Source organism: Fundulus heteroclitus, unplaced genomic scaffold, assembly GCF_011125445.2.
Source record: "Fundulus heteroclitus isolate FHET01 unplaced genomic scaffold, MU-UCD_Fhet_4.1 scaffold_256, whole genome shotgun sequence".
NCBI lineage: Eukaryota > Metazoa > Chordata > Actinopteri > Cyprinodontiformes > Fundulidae > Fundulus > Fundulus heteroclitus.
In genome coordinates this window covers 164,408-177,356 of record NW_023396667.1, presented here as the reverse complement: position 1 = coordinate 177,356, position 12,949 = coordinate 164,408, and the positions used below count along the sequence as shown (strand labels likewise).

The window sequence follows — 12,949 nt, the reverse complement described above, 5'->3', positions numbered from 1 at the left end:
TCATTAAGTTTTTTTTTTACAATTATAACTTTCTTCTTGCCAATCTAGCTCAAAGGTCAGATTTGTGGAGTGCACAAGTTGTGTTGACAACTTCTCCCACCTGAGCTGTGCATCTCTGCAGCTCATCCAGAGTTATCATGGCTGCTTTTATTATTAATGCCCTCCTTGCCCTACCTGCCAGTTTAGGTGGATGCCCACTGGTACGTCCATCTCGTTAGGTCTGCAGGAAGTCCGTCCTCTCTCCATGTTCAGATGATTGATCGATCAGAGCTCTGGGAGATGTCCTAGGCTTGGGATATTGTTTCAGAACCTGACCCTGCTTTAAACTGAACCAGAACTTTTTTTCCTGCCCTGTCTGCTGTGTTCCTTCGTAATCATGTTTGTTCATTAATGTTCTCTAGCAAACCTTGGAGGTGATTCAAAGGACAGGTATGCTGGAACTGAGATTACATTGAACTCTGCAGGACTATTTACTAAGTAGATGACATTTAGGAGCAGAGTGAAAAAGAAGGTTTAATTAACATATACACCATATTTTCACTATTTTATTATTTGTAAAAAACACTCATTTATCAGGGGACTCCTACTTTACAATTATATATTACTTTGCATGAATCTCTCATCAGCCGCGGTTTATGCAAACAAATTGGGGGGAAAACCAAAGGTTGCAACACAACATTAAACTCTACTTGAGCATAAATCACTCCATGGTAACTGCTGAATTTGGTCAGTCCAAACATTTATTCTGCTGCACCATTTTCTCCTGTCTTCTCGTTGTCGTTGCCTGACTCTTCAGTTTGGGTTTGTATGTTTAAGTGACTTCCGTTCCGACACATCTAAGCTTCCAGAGTTGTGACTTTGATTGACAAGTATGAATTAATCTGATTGGATGAAGAATAACACACAAAGCGCTGATTAGCCGGGGGTGCAGCAACCATTTAGAGACCAGCATGAAGTCACATGGAAGCCAAAGGTTCAAATACGTCAGGTATTTGTATAGAAAAAAAACAACAACCTAGAATGGAATATGAATGTTGAAAAATTAAGTCAGACACAGAGAATAGATGTTTTGATTGTTTTTCGTAATCACAGTGTCCGAAATTAACTTCCTGATCCACCGGACAAGTTGCCGGTAGATGTAAAAATCAACACATAATCCCGCTACATACTTAGCCTGAGCTAAACGCTAGCTGTTAGCAAACAGACATGACGTTGTTGTTGTCGTTCTTGCATCACATGTGCGAGTGTTAGTGTATGTGCGTGTTTGTTGTCATACGAGCTGACAGCAGAGGAAACATAAAGAAGCATCGACCCAAATGATGACTGAAAAACACGACTTATCTGGTACAAACATTTACTCGCCATGTGGCAGCTAGCCCACTGAAATTTACTCGTGAAACGGAAAATTTACTCGCATTTGGCGTCTGGCGAGTGTTAATTTCAGACCCTGTCATTATATTTCATAATTTATGTTTATTGTCTTTCCTACTTTTTTTCCTGTAATTTTGATGGTGACGGCAGTTTAGCTCCCCGTTTTTACAACCCCCCCCTTGTCTGTCACATAAAATCCCAATAAAACACTGAAGCTCCTGGTTTTAACGGGACAACAAGGGGAAAGGTTCAAAGGGGATGAATACTTTTCCGATCCCTGTGGCCAATTTCTTATTGGTGAAAAATCCAAACTGTGGAGCGTGGTGTATAAATGTTTAAACTCTGAGTGAAAGACATCTACTGTCTATTCTATCACATTATACCGAGTCTCTTGAGATGGGATTTTGTTTCAGATTGGTGCTACATAAATAAAACTGACAAGAATTGAATTGAACTTGTCAGCTTTGCAGTGTTTCAGAGAGTCGCTGCAGCTCTGCTCAGCCATGCTCAGTTAATCAAAGCAGCTTTATGACCCAAAACCTCTGACAGCGTTACATTTATCTTTTTGGTACTTTTTGTTTTGTCTTTGTTGTTAATCCAGTTTTCTCCTCAGATTCTGATCAATGCTGTGTTTATTTTTGACTGAAAGTGGCCAATTACACTAATTTACAAGAGTCTAAATTTGGTATAAATCTTTACAACATTTTAACTTAATGATAACCTTCAGTTCCACAACATTACAGCGGTTAATGCTGTATCTAATTGCTTATGATTTAAAAGATTTTGAAAGCAAAACTGCTGTGAAAATGTGAGATTTTGTTATAGCGTTATTTATGCAGGGTTCTTGCACATTTCAACATCAGTGTGTAGAGCTCTAAAACTTAAATACATGATTATGAACCAGTTGCTGCAATCGCTGTGGACTAATCTTCTGTACAATGCTGAACACGCTTTAACTTTAGATCTACGTCAGCATACATGAAGCTTATGAGCTTACAAATAGTGTACATAATGTACATGCCAGGAAAGTTGACCAATTAAGGGTGAGGCAGATAATTAAATGGAAACATCAAGCTTGTCTGAGTTAAAATTAAATCTATATAAGAAAACACAAAAAAATCAAGGAACACCTAGAAAAAAAACCTGATAATCTGATTAAATTTAGTATAAGTCACAAAGAAAAACCCATTTGAAACCCAAGAAAATCAAAATCCACCATAAAGACTACAAATAAGAGGACCTTTTTAAACTTTGTTTGTAAATTGAGAATAAAAAATGTTCCCTTTGTGATACAGACGGCTAAAGACATTTGTTCCTTGAAATTTTCATAATGAAGCAATCATCTTTATTGTCATTGCCACGTACATTCCAATGAAATGTGTTCTGTGCCTTTAACCCATCCCCTGGGGGAGCAGTGGGCTGCCACTGTGCGGCACCCGGGGAGCAATGGGGTTAAGGGCCTTGCTCAGGCACTCAGAGCGGCAGTGTGTGGGAGTTGAACCCAGAACCTCCAGGACACAAGCGCAATGTTAGTGCATGTGCAAAGCTGACCTGTATGTCTCAAATATTTTTCTTATTTTTAAGCATCTGCTATTTTAGAAGTGGTGCAACCGCAAATATGTTTGGAAAATGTCTATAGCTGTAGACTAGGTAGTAGTGAGTCGTTGTATTGTAGTAGTTGGACAAAATATTAGTTGTTTTTGGCCATTCTGATCTTTGAAATGTTTTAATGTTACCTCATCAGTCAGTTGTATTATTTCCCTTGTTAGCAAGGTGTCTGTGTTTATGGTAGCGGTTAAAGCGCTTTGCAGGACAGTCATTCGTTCACACCCTGACGGCGGTGAGCTTTGTTAGCAGCCACAGCTGCTCTGGGGCAGATTGACAGAGGCAATAACTTTTCTAAATTGTAATGATAGTAGTTATTTGTGCCCCTCAAATGCAGGAACCTAGGCAGGATGCAAAGCTGGTTAAAAAAATAAAAGCTCTAATAAGAAAAACATGGTCCAAGTTTAATCTAGAGGGGTAATCTGATAGTGTATGCCTAAAACTAAAATATTAGGTCATTTCAGGTCATGGTTCACACAAACACACAACCACTTTTCATCTTGGGCCAGGTTGGGTTGGTTAGCTTTTTTCCTCTCTTTAATAAACTAAATTCCCAGAAAGAAAACCTGCTTTTTGTGATTAGTGTGGGGAAATAATTTGAAAAAGTATTTGCCCCCTGGAAGAACTTTCTTGGGTGTTAAAGCGCATTGTTTTATGGAACATTACTGTCTTTAGTGTTTGCATGTTTTGGTTCTACTTTTCGTGTTGTTGTTTTTTTTTTCATCCATATATAAAAACGTATTTGAGAGAAAAACAAATTTAAACTCTACTAAACATTAGTTTTTGAAATAGCTCTTTAAGTCCATGGTTTAGCTTGGTACTTGGGAAAACATAAAACAATATGGAGTTCTGTCTGTATATGATTTACCGCTTTTTGTGGCCGACAGCCAGCAGAAGCTGCCTTTTCATCCAGGGAAATTCTAGTTTGGTTATTTTCATATTTCGTTTTAAGTCAGATGTGAATTGGGAAGGAGTAAAACTAAATAAACGAGCATCTGCAGACGTAATCCTGACTGGTGCCGGTTCTAGACGGTACTTGTTATTTCACATTCACCTTGTCTTAAATGTGTCTATCTCATTTTCACAGCCTCCTTTTGTTTCCATTGTCTCCTGCACAAGGCGAAGTCCACGGGCATTGTGCGCTCGCTAACAATACCTGAAACTCATTTACATTCATTAAAAAAACAAACGGAGTTCTGTTTTCATCTTCAGAGGCGAGTCAGTGCCGCTGTAAAATAACACAGAGGCAGAGCATAAATGGGCCTGTTTTGAATAAACACTTTAGTGTTCAATGAACCATCAGAAACGATATGTTTGTGCAGAATAATAATAATAAAAAAAACAGAGACACTTTTTGTTGCTTTCGTCCAATAAAATAGTTTTTAGCATTCCACGCTAAAATGCCGTCTACCATTGCACGACAAAAAGTCAAGCCACCAGACTGTTTGCTACAAGCTGGATCCTTCCTCTCTGTGGCACAGTCTAGCGTGTCATTTTTGCTTCTTGCAGCTGCAGGATTTATCTGTATGTGTGCCGGTGCACACAAATGTATCGGGCCAGGCGCGTGTTTTCGACGAATGCAGATCACCTCTCTGTGTTATTGATGGGCTTGTCCCGTTCTCTTTTCTCCATGACCCAGTTCTGGTGCGCTGACACCCCTTGCTCATGTCTCGCCTGCAGCGAATGCATGCTGTCAGAGCACCGAGAAAAAGAGAGAATTACATTGTCCTCGGACATGAATGTGTACGTCAAAAGGGTTACACGGTCGTGCCTCTTCAGATCAAAATGTTGTAATATTCAAAACCCCTTGAGTTGCGTCTTTTAGTCGTGATTCCTGTAAATCATTCAGGCTTAAACTCCTAAACTAAAGGGATGAGCCCATGGTGTGTGGATTTTTGTTTGACACGTTGTTTAGAAAGAAATTTGCACCAATAGTTTGATTCCCAAAGAGTTATTCACTGAAAACAAACACATTGGATGACAAACTGAAAGATTGGTGCATCCCTCAGGTCTTGTGTCAGGTTTCTGGTCGATGGATTCCAGTTTCTTAAAGATTTGCCTTTCAGATGCTCTTCTTGTGGTTTACTTGTCCACTTTGCTTAATGTGTTTAAGCATGCATCTCACAGTGAATTGATAAGGCATAACATTGTGACCACCTGTCTAAAAGGATACCAAGACAGCCCTCACCCATCAAGGCATGGACCCCTAGACCCCTGAAGGTGCTCTGTGGAAGCCGGCTCCAAGATGGTGGCCAAAGATCCTTCATGTTTACAGAGCACATCCCACAGATGTGCGTTTAGACTGAATTCTGAGGAGTTTAGGGGCCAATATGAACACAGAAATCCTGTAGTTTTGCTCTTTAAACCATTCCTCTACCATATTGGTCAGTGGCAGGGTGCATTTTTTCAGCTGAAAGAGCCGACAGCCATCAGGGAATACAGTTTCTGTGAAAGGCAAGCATTGCAACGCTGCTTAGGTAAATGGTTTGTGTCTGAGTAGCTTCCACATGAAAGGCTACTCCCACGGCTTCCCAGCCGTACACTGCTCAAAGGCTCACATCCGTTGGATTTCTGTTTTCCGCGTCGTTGTGCTGTGTTTCCCCCCGGCTGAAAGTCCGTTCAGACGTATTATCGGGAAGCAGAGTTTTATTCCACGGCACCTGAAATGTATGCCCTGCCACACGTGTGATCCAAGCAGTACTCTGCGACTGTTCCGGTCCTGATGGGACGCTGTAAATTGTGCAGCGCTTATGCTGACCCCTGCAGTCTGGGAGCTGCAGATGGAGACACTCTGACCCAGATGTGCAGTTCTGACCTTGTCACACTTGGTGAAACCATCGCACTGTTTACTTTTCCTGCGTGAAATGTTCATTCCCTGCCTAATGTATGGCACCCAGTAACAGATTCAACAGATTATCAGCGTTATTCGCGTCATACATAGGAGATCTTTTTGTTATGCTGACTGGTGTAAATTAATATGTCCAGGGAGAAAGAATGGGAAGTTAATTAGAGAGAAAGTGGCCAAAAATCCAAAGCTGACACACTTAAAAAGGAAGTTTCTCTGAACCAAAGACTGAAGAAATCAGAGGTTCACAACTATAAAACGTGGAGTAACTTTTACTGAATACATTTTTTCACATTTCATTGTGCAGTGAAGTCAACTTTCTTTAATCAACCTGGGATTTTCTCGCTGAAACACTGATTCTGTTCTGTCCTCACAGAGTTCCTTCCTCGGCAGCGCTACCTTTTCCATCGGGGACCTGCTGAGGGCTAAAGATGGACGACTGACCTTGAGCCTGAGGTGAGGGCGTGTTACTTTCATCCTCGCTTTTCCGTGTCGTTTCTCAGAGTCTAAAGTCGGACGGATTGGCCTGAACGTGACTCTGAGTCGGGAAACTAAAATCCTTCCACAGATGTTGTAACAGCAGGGATGTTGCTTTAGCTGTCGCCGTTGTTTGTTAAGGGAAGACGCTTCTCTAATCTGAGCTTTCTTTCTTTCATTTAGAGGAGGGGGAATGAGGGTTTCACTCCGAGACTTTAATCAAATGTTAAAAAAAAAACTTGATGAAGTTGCCGCTTATCCTCCCGGGTTGTCAATTGTCATTTTAATTAGTTGTGTGATTGTGTGATGGTTGCTGCTATTATTAGCTGCAAATGAATTGCCCCTCAGGGACCCGATAAAGTAAAGTCTAGTCTAAGTCTACCACGAGTTGTTTCTGAAAAACAGTCCAATAATAATTTTTGTTTGCATTTTCTTAGCATTTGGAAGTCAATCCGAGCACAAGACGAACTTCCCTGAACATTTGTTTGGCACTAAACCGTAGCGTTGAAAGAGCTTGTTAAGAGCCAGAATCTGCTCTTTGCTTATATTTATTAGCACAGTCAGATAATTATTTCAGAAAAATGTTTTCTACAGAAGAGTGAGGAAATGATTTTTATTCAGAGAGCTTCTCTACATTACGATTCACCAGGCAGGCATAATGCAAACATACGTTTCACAGTGATGTTATCAGAGAAAGAAATTAAGGTGTTTAAGGCGGCCCAGCGACAGCAGTTTTACAGGGAAGTTATTACAGATTTGAATTTTGCTCAACGTTATTTATATTATAAGCAATAAGCATGCTAGTCAATGACTCATTGCAATCTGCTGGGTTTCCTTAAATAGGAAACCTTTATACCAATCTGGATGATTTGATTGAATCTGACTTTGTAAAGTGCCTTGGGATGATGTCTGTTGTGAATTGGAGCTATGTGAATGAAATTGAATGTAAGGCACAGTATTTAAAATTGTAAGATTTTAGGTACATACAGTGACTTGCAAAAGTAGTTAATTATTGGTGTATTTACTGGGATTTTATTTGATGGACCAACATAGTAAGTAGTTTGTAAATGTGAGGTGGAAGGAAAATGCTACATGGTTTTCAAAGTATTTTACAAATAAAACTCTAAAATGGAAGATTTATATATTCAGCCACCTTTACACAGGTACCCAGTGCAAACATTTGCCCTCAGAAGTCACCTAAGAGTTTACCTGTGTGTAACTTCATATAAACATTGTTGAATAAACAGTTTCATGAAGACCAAGGAACACAGCAGGAAGGTCAGAGAAAAGTTTTGAAGTTTTCCTGAGTTGACAGAAGCAGTCAAGAGGCTGGAGGTAATTTTGGAGAAGCTGCAAAGATCCACGGCTGAGTTGGGATGATCTGTTTAGAGGACAACTATCAGTCGTGCACATCCCAAATCTGTGTTTTATGGCAGAATGGCAAGAAGAAAGTTATCATTGAAAGAAAGTCATAAGAATTCCTGATAAATTAAGCCTCAAATCCTGTATGGGACACAGAAAACACATTGAGGAAGGTGCTCTGGTCAAATGTGACCCTAATGAAAGCTTTTACAATCTACGTAAACACAGAGTTGTGAAATCTGCTCAGAATGGTCATCATTCATGTGATTCCCATCCTGCTGCACTTCCTTATTCCAGCCTCATCCTCAGATTGTTTTTTATATTTACTCACAAGATCCCTCAAGGTTCTGCTTTCATCTACTCTTCTCTTTTCTCTCCTGAACACACAACTTGCAAAAACCGGACTTGCTGATATTTTACCTGAGCAGCTAAATTAACTTTAAATTGCAGCAAGTACTTGTCTTGGCCAAATCGCTTTTTTTTTTCTTCTTTTTTTTTGTGGGACTGGGGGAGTTCTGGTCCCCTATTTAAAAAAATAAATAAATAAAATCATACCACATAGCCTATACATACATATGGGTAGAACTATAAAGGTTTTATTAACTCAAATTATAGCTGTTTAAAAAAGAGAACCCCAGTTCTGCACCCCCCCCCCCCTCCCTTGGCCAGTGGGCGTGTATAGATGCATTTAAGTGTTAGATGACTTAAATGTTGCTGTTCACAAACACTCCACTTCCCATTTGACTAAGTCCAAGCTCTTTTGTGAGGTGGAAGGCCTGAAGTGTCAGCCTGTGTATGTGCAAAGTTAGATTTGAGATGGACAAATTAAAATGCATGCCACACTTTTCAGATTTTTACAATGTATCACAATCATGTGCTACTTTTTCTTGGCCTACCACACAAAATCCAAATATAAATTGTTAGCATTTGTGGTTGTAACGGAACAAAATAAATAAGGGGTATTTCTTTGGAAAGCACACATCTTAAACAACTAACACACATTGGATTTTACTGATGACACTCTGTTGACTATCAGGTGCAGGTTTGAGGTTTGCTTTTACAGTACAGCCCTAAAAACTTCGGTAATTGCTCTAAAGGATCCGTGGACGACTTGTTTTAACAAATTCTCACCTTGAACAAAGAAAATGTTGGTTATTTTTTTTCTAAGTGTGACAGACCAGAAGGGGAAGGCTTGCTTCCTGCTTGGACCTTTGAGTCATCTTTCAGACAGATTGAAGATGTGATGCCTTCTGGAAGCAGAGGCAATTCTGTGACAGCAAAGTAATCACAAATGGTGGTCTTGAGTGATAAACTGGATTACCTCGGCTGCATGGATGGAGGTGAAGGTTAGCAGGGTTACCATGGCGCTAAATCCCGTATGGTGGATGAGAGGAGGCACGCATGGTGACGATGTGCCGGATGCTCCTAAACGGACGGCAGGATGCAAATGTCCATTTGGTCAGTGATGTTTGCAGAGTCCTCACCGCCTCCTGGTGTTTGTTCAACTGAAACAAAATGAGACCAATGCAAACAGTGGAAGAAAATCAGCATAATGTGGTATTCCTAATGAGAAAACAGTTCTTAAGTTCCACCATTGCCATTTTTTTCCCTCTATCTTAAAGCTGTTATAAAAGCTGTCAGCATCTGTTCATCCTGATTCTGCGTGACTCTATTTCCTTTTCACTTCACACTCTAGTTGTATCTGAAAATGTCCTTTGGCCATCTCCTCTCTTTATGTGCCTTTTTTTTCCTCATTTGTTGTGTCATGCTTTCCATTTCCTTCTGGTGATCCCTAGTCACCAGGCTTAATTGTATCTTGCGAGACTGACTCTATGAGCGGAGCTGAAGTCAGGAAAGAAATTATAACCCCTCTCCCCCGCGAGTTTGCACATTTCTGTGCGGTCAACAGAGAAGTAGAGCAGGTTTTGTAAACAAAAGCGAGATCAGTCCTTTGACTCCGCAGCAGTAGCTGGTGCACGGTTTTATAACCTCTGGGGAAAAAAATAAGAAAAAAGATTTAAAAACTATTTCAGGATGGAGAGTTGGTTTTATTTTGGTGCTAAAATCATAGATGTGACATAAAACAATTTTATTTACGTAACAAAACAAAAATTCTCCTGTTGTAAAGCATCCCTTAAAATGAATGTAAATCTTTTTTTGTGACAAGTAAAGAAAATATTGAACTGCAGTAATTTGCAATTCTACAACAAATACCTGCATAATTCCGATTGTATAAATGACTTGAAAAAGATTTAAGAGTGTTTCAAAGCTGATTGAAAGGAATCACGACCACAACAACAGAGCTGTTCTCTGAAACAACAGGACTGGTTAGAAAGTTCCCTCCAAAAGGGTAAATTAAAAGATCTTAGTTCTTAGTCCTATGTTGGTGGAGCAAGTCCAAGCAATTTTAGACGAGGATCATTCATTTAAGCTGAGAAAGATGTCAAAGCATCAGGGTAGACGACTCAAAGGTTGATTGCTTCAACATAGGAAGTGCAAATGGAAGAATAATGAACAGAAATGTAAGTGAACATAAAGTCAACTGTAAGAAATCAGCAGAAGAAAATGGGATTTATGTCCAGGGAAAAAAAAACATCAATAAAACCTAAAGAGAAGAAAAACTGTTCCAGTCTAAGCGGTTTTGGACGGCGGGTAATTGGGTAAAAGTGGGATTCAGTGTTGAATCCTGAAATAGTGATGACCGGGGAGACGATGTGGGAACGTTACTTCAGAGCTGTCCCAGTGGACCGCAAAAAGATTCAGTTTTTTTTTATTTATATTTCAGATGCTGATCCAAGTCATTTGAGAATAGATATTTGGCAATACTGAGTCCCACTCTGATACATCATTAGAATCAAAGCCACCTTTATGCAGTCAAATAAGACAGTACTTTGCTCAACTTAACCTTTTCCAGTCATCACATTTTTGGTTTCCTAATAGCGAGAGCCGGTGCTCAGGATGCACGGCAGATTGTTCAGTAATCAGAGCAGTTGTCCAGATAAAGGGCCTTTGGATCAAATACAATAAATACCTACCTCTGATGTGCATGTTTTCTTGTTTTTTTCCTCTCTGAGATATTTCTGAAAATAAACACATGGAATAAAGTGCTCCTGTGAATGAATGCATGAATGAATGAATGGGTGAATGAAGCTGTTAGTTGCAGAGTTGTGGGCACGTCAGCGCCACCAACCTACACATACAGAGCCAGCTGGATTTGGTTGTTGTCTTGTGAAATTTTTAGGCACCCAAGCAGTTCCTATTCATGTTCATATTAATTTACTGAATAAAATTCATCTATTTATCTATATATCTATTTTTAAGAACTATAATATACGAAGAAATAAGCATTTCAGCCATTGTTTTGTAACCTTCCCTTTTTGTTTAAATTGGGGCTAAAGGTGACATGTTCTACAAAATGTATCTTTAAATAGCTTCTTGCGTCTGTTGTGAATTCTCTGTTTTTTTGTAAACTTCACATATAATAAAAAAATTAATAAGTCCGCTTTACTCAGTGACAGCATCCACACTGAGGAGTGTTATCAGAGCAGCATACTTAACTGTGTTATGTTTGGTAATTTTCAAAGATTTAGCTAATGAAATTTCACATGTTAGAAATAAAGTGTCCAAAGATGCCATTTAAGAGCGGATTCTTGGTTTTCTTAGGTTGTAGGACGCACGTGGTTTATCCTTTGATAGTGAAAATTAAATAGAGTTACATAGTTTTACGAGTGGATCTCAGTTAAGGGTCCTGGACGGTCTGTGGAACTATGAGTCCAGACAACTTTAAACATTTCAAGAGAATTTAGCTTCTAGGCAGGTGAGCTGTAAAAAAGCAGGAAAGAACAGAATGTAGTACTGTACTAGTCAGAAGCCCCCCCCTCCCCCCCGCTGATGTTGGTTGTGCATCCTTTCTGTTGCCAATGTTGAAGTAAACGTGCTAGACTGACAGTGAAACATACATAAACACACAAAGCGAATGGCCCAGGTTTGATATGCAGTTTGCTTGTTGCTTCATCCAGAAAGAAAACATTTGGATGATGAGCAGCTTGACATGGGTCCGTACTGTATGATCCACCCCGGGCTGTTTGACCTGTGGAAGAGTTGATGACTCACACTGCAAATTAGTTCTGCTGGGCAAGCAGCGCAGAAGCTGCAGCACCGACATAGGCACGGATGCAATCCTTTCTGCACAAACAGATGCTTCATTTAAATATAATGTCCTAATCCCCACTCAGCCAGTTGTTGCAGAAAGTCAGTTAATTTGAGCTGCTTCGCTCAGTGCCGAGGATTTGGGGCTGCTTTATCTCCATAAAGCAAGGATTGATTCCCTTCAGTGCATCTCCAAACCAATATGACTCTGGCCAACTTCCTTTTATAAGCTTTGGATTTGCATTGCTTGCAAGCATATGTGGGGAGAAATTGGTATTTGACTAGCACCGCTGAGACTTCAGCGAAGTTTGCCGTGCTGCCTGGCTCAAGGCTTATTCCTTATACCCATGAATTTTCTGCATTTCAGCTGCTCTCTCAGGTCTCACGCTCACTTTCATGTGAGGCTGGTTGGGATGTTTGTCACGGATTGTTTTTGTTTGCGGCGCGACACGACCGGTTTGATTTGGGTCACTTTTCTGAGCGCTTCCTGACAGTGTCGTGATGAATGAATGCGACCGCGGGATGACGATCCGTCTCCACGGTAGACACCAGAGGCCACTGAGATGATAATGAGGAGATTTTACCTTTTCTGCGTGTCCCTAACAGAGGCAGCGTAGGTAAGAGTTTGCCTTAAACATAAAAAAGGCCAACCACATTTTCTTTTTCTTTTTTTACATTAGTCAAAGATGTAATGTAAATAGAGCCCTACTCGGCTCGCAAAAATGGCTCAACTTCTCCAGCTACAAATTTATTTTTAGGAAGAAGATTTTTTTTATGAAAGGTTGCAGAAGAATATGGCAGAACATTTTTATTAAGACTGGAATGTGAAAGTTTTTTTTTTACTTATTTGGCATATCTGACTGCTGATATAGTTTCCACTGAGATGAAAGGATGTGTACTATGATCTAAAGGTAAAATGATCCTGAAGGGTATGGTGTGATGTAACAGGATCTACTGTGCATCACCCTAAACACACCTGAACCCACCATCCTCCAGAGGAAACAGGTGGTGGTGACATCGTGCTGTGAGGATGCGTTTTCTTCCTGCAGAGACGGGCACAGGCATGACGATCCTAAACACTAATGAATAGTTTAGATCAAAGCTTTTTTCATGACTGTAACTTATTGAGAAATTGCAGGA

General features: G+C 40.0%; 1 protein-coding gene across 1 annotated transcript in view; it reads left to right on the top strand.

Annotated features, from left to right (window-relative positions):
- The window catches only part of LOC105926521 (type II inositol 3,4-bisphosphate 4-phosphatase), a gene marked incomplete at its 3' end in the record, with an annotated part of 212,557 nt that overhangs the window by 38,236 nt on the left and 161,372 nt on the right, over positions 1-12,949 (top strand). The window contains 1 exon segment of the mRNA XM_036129950.1: positions 6,198-6,277.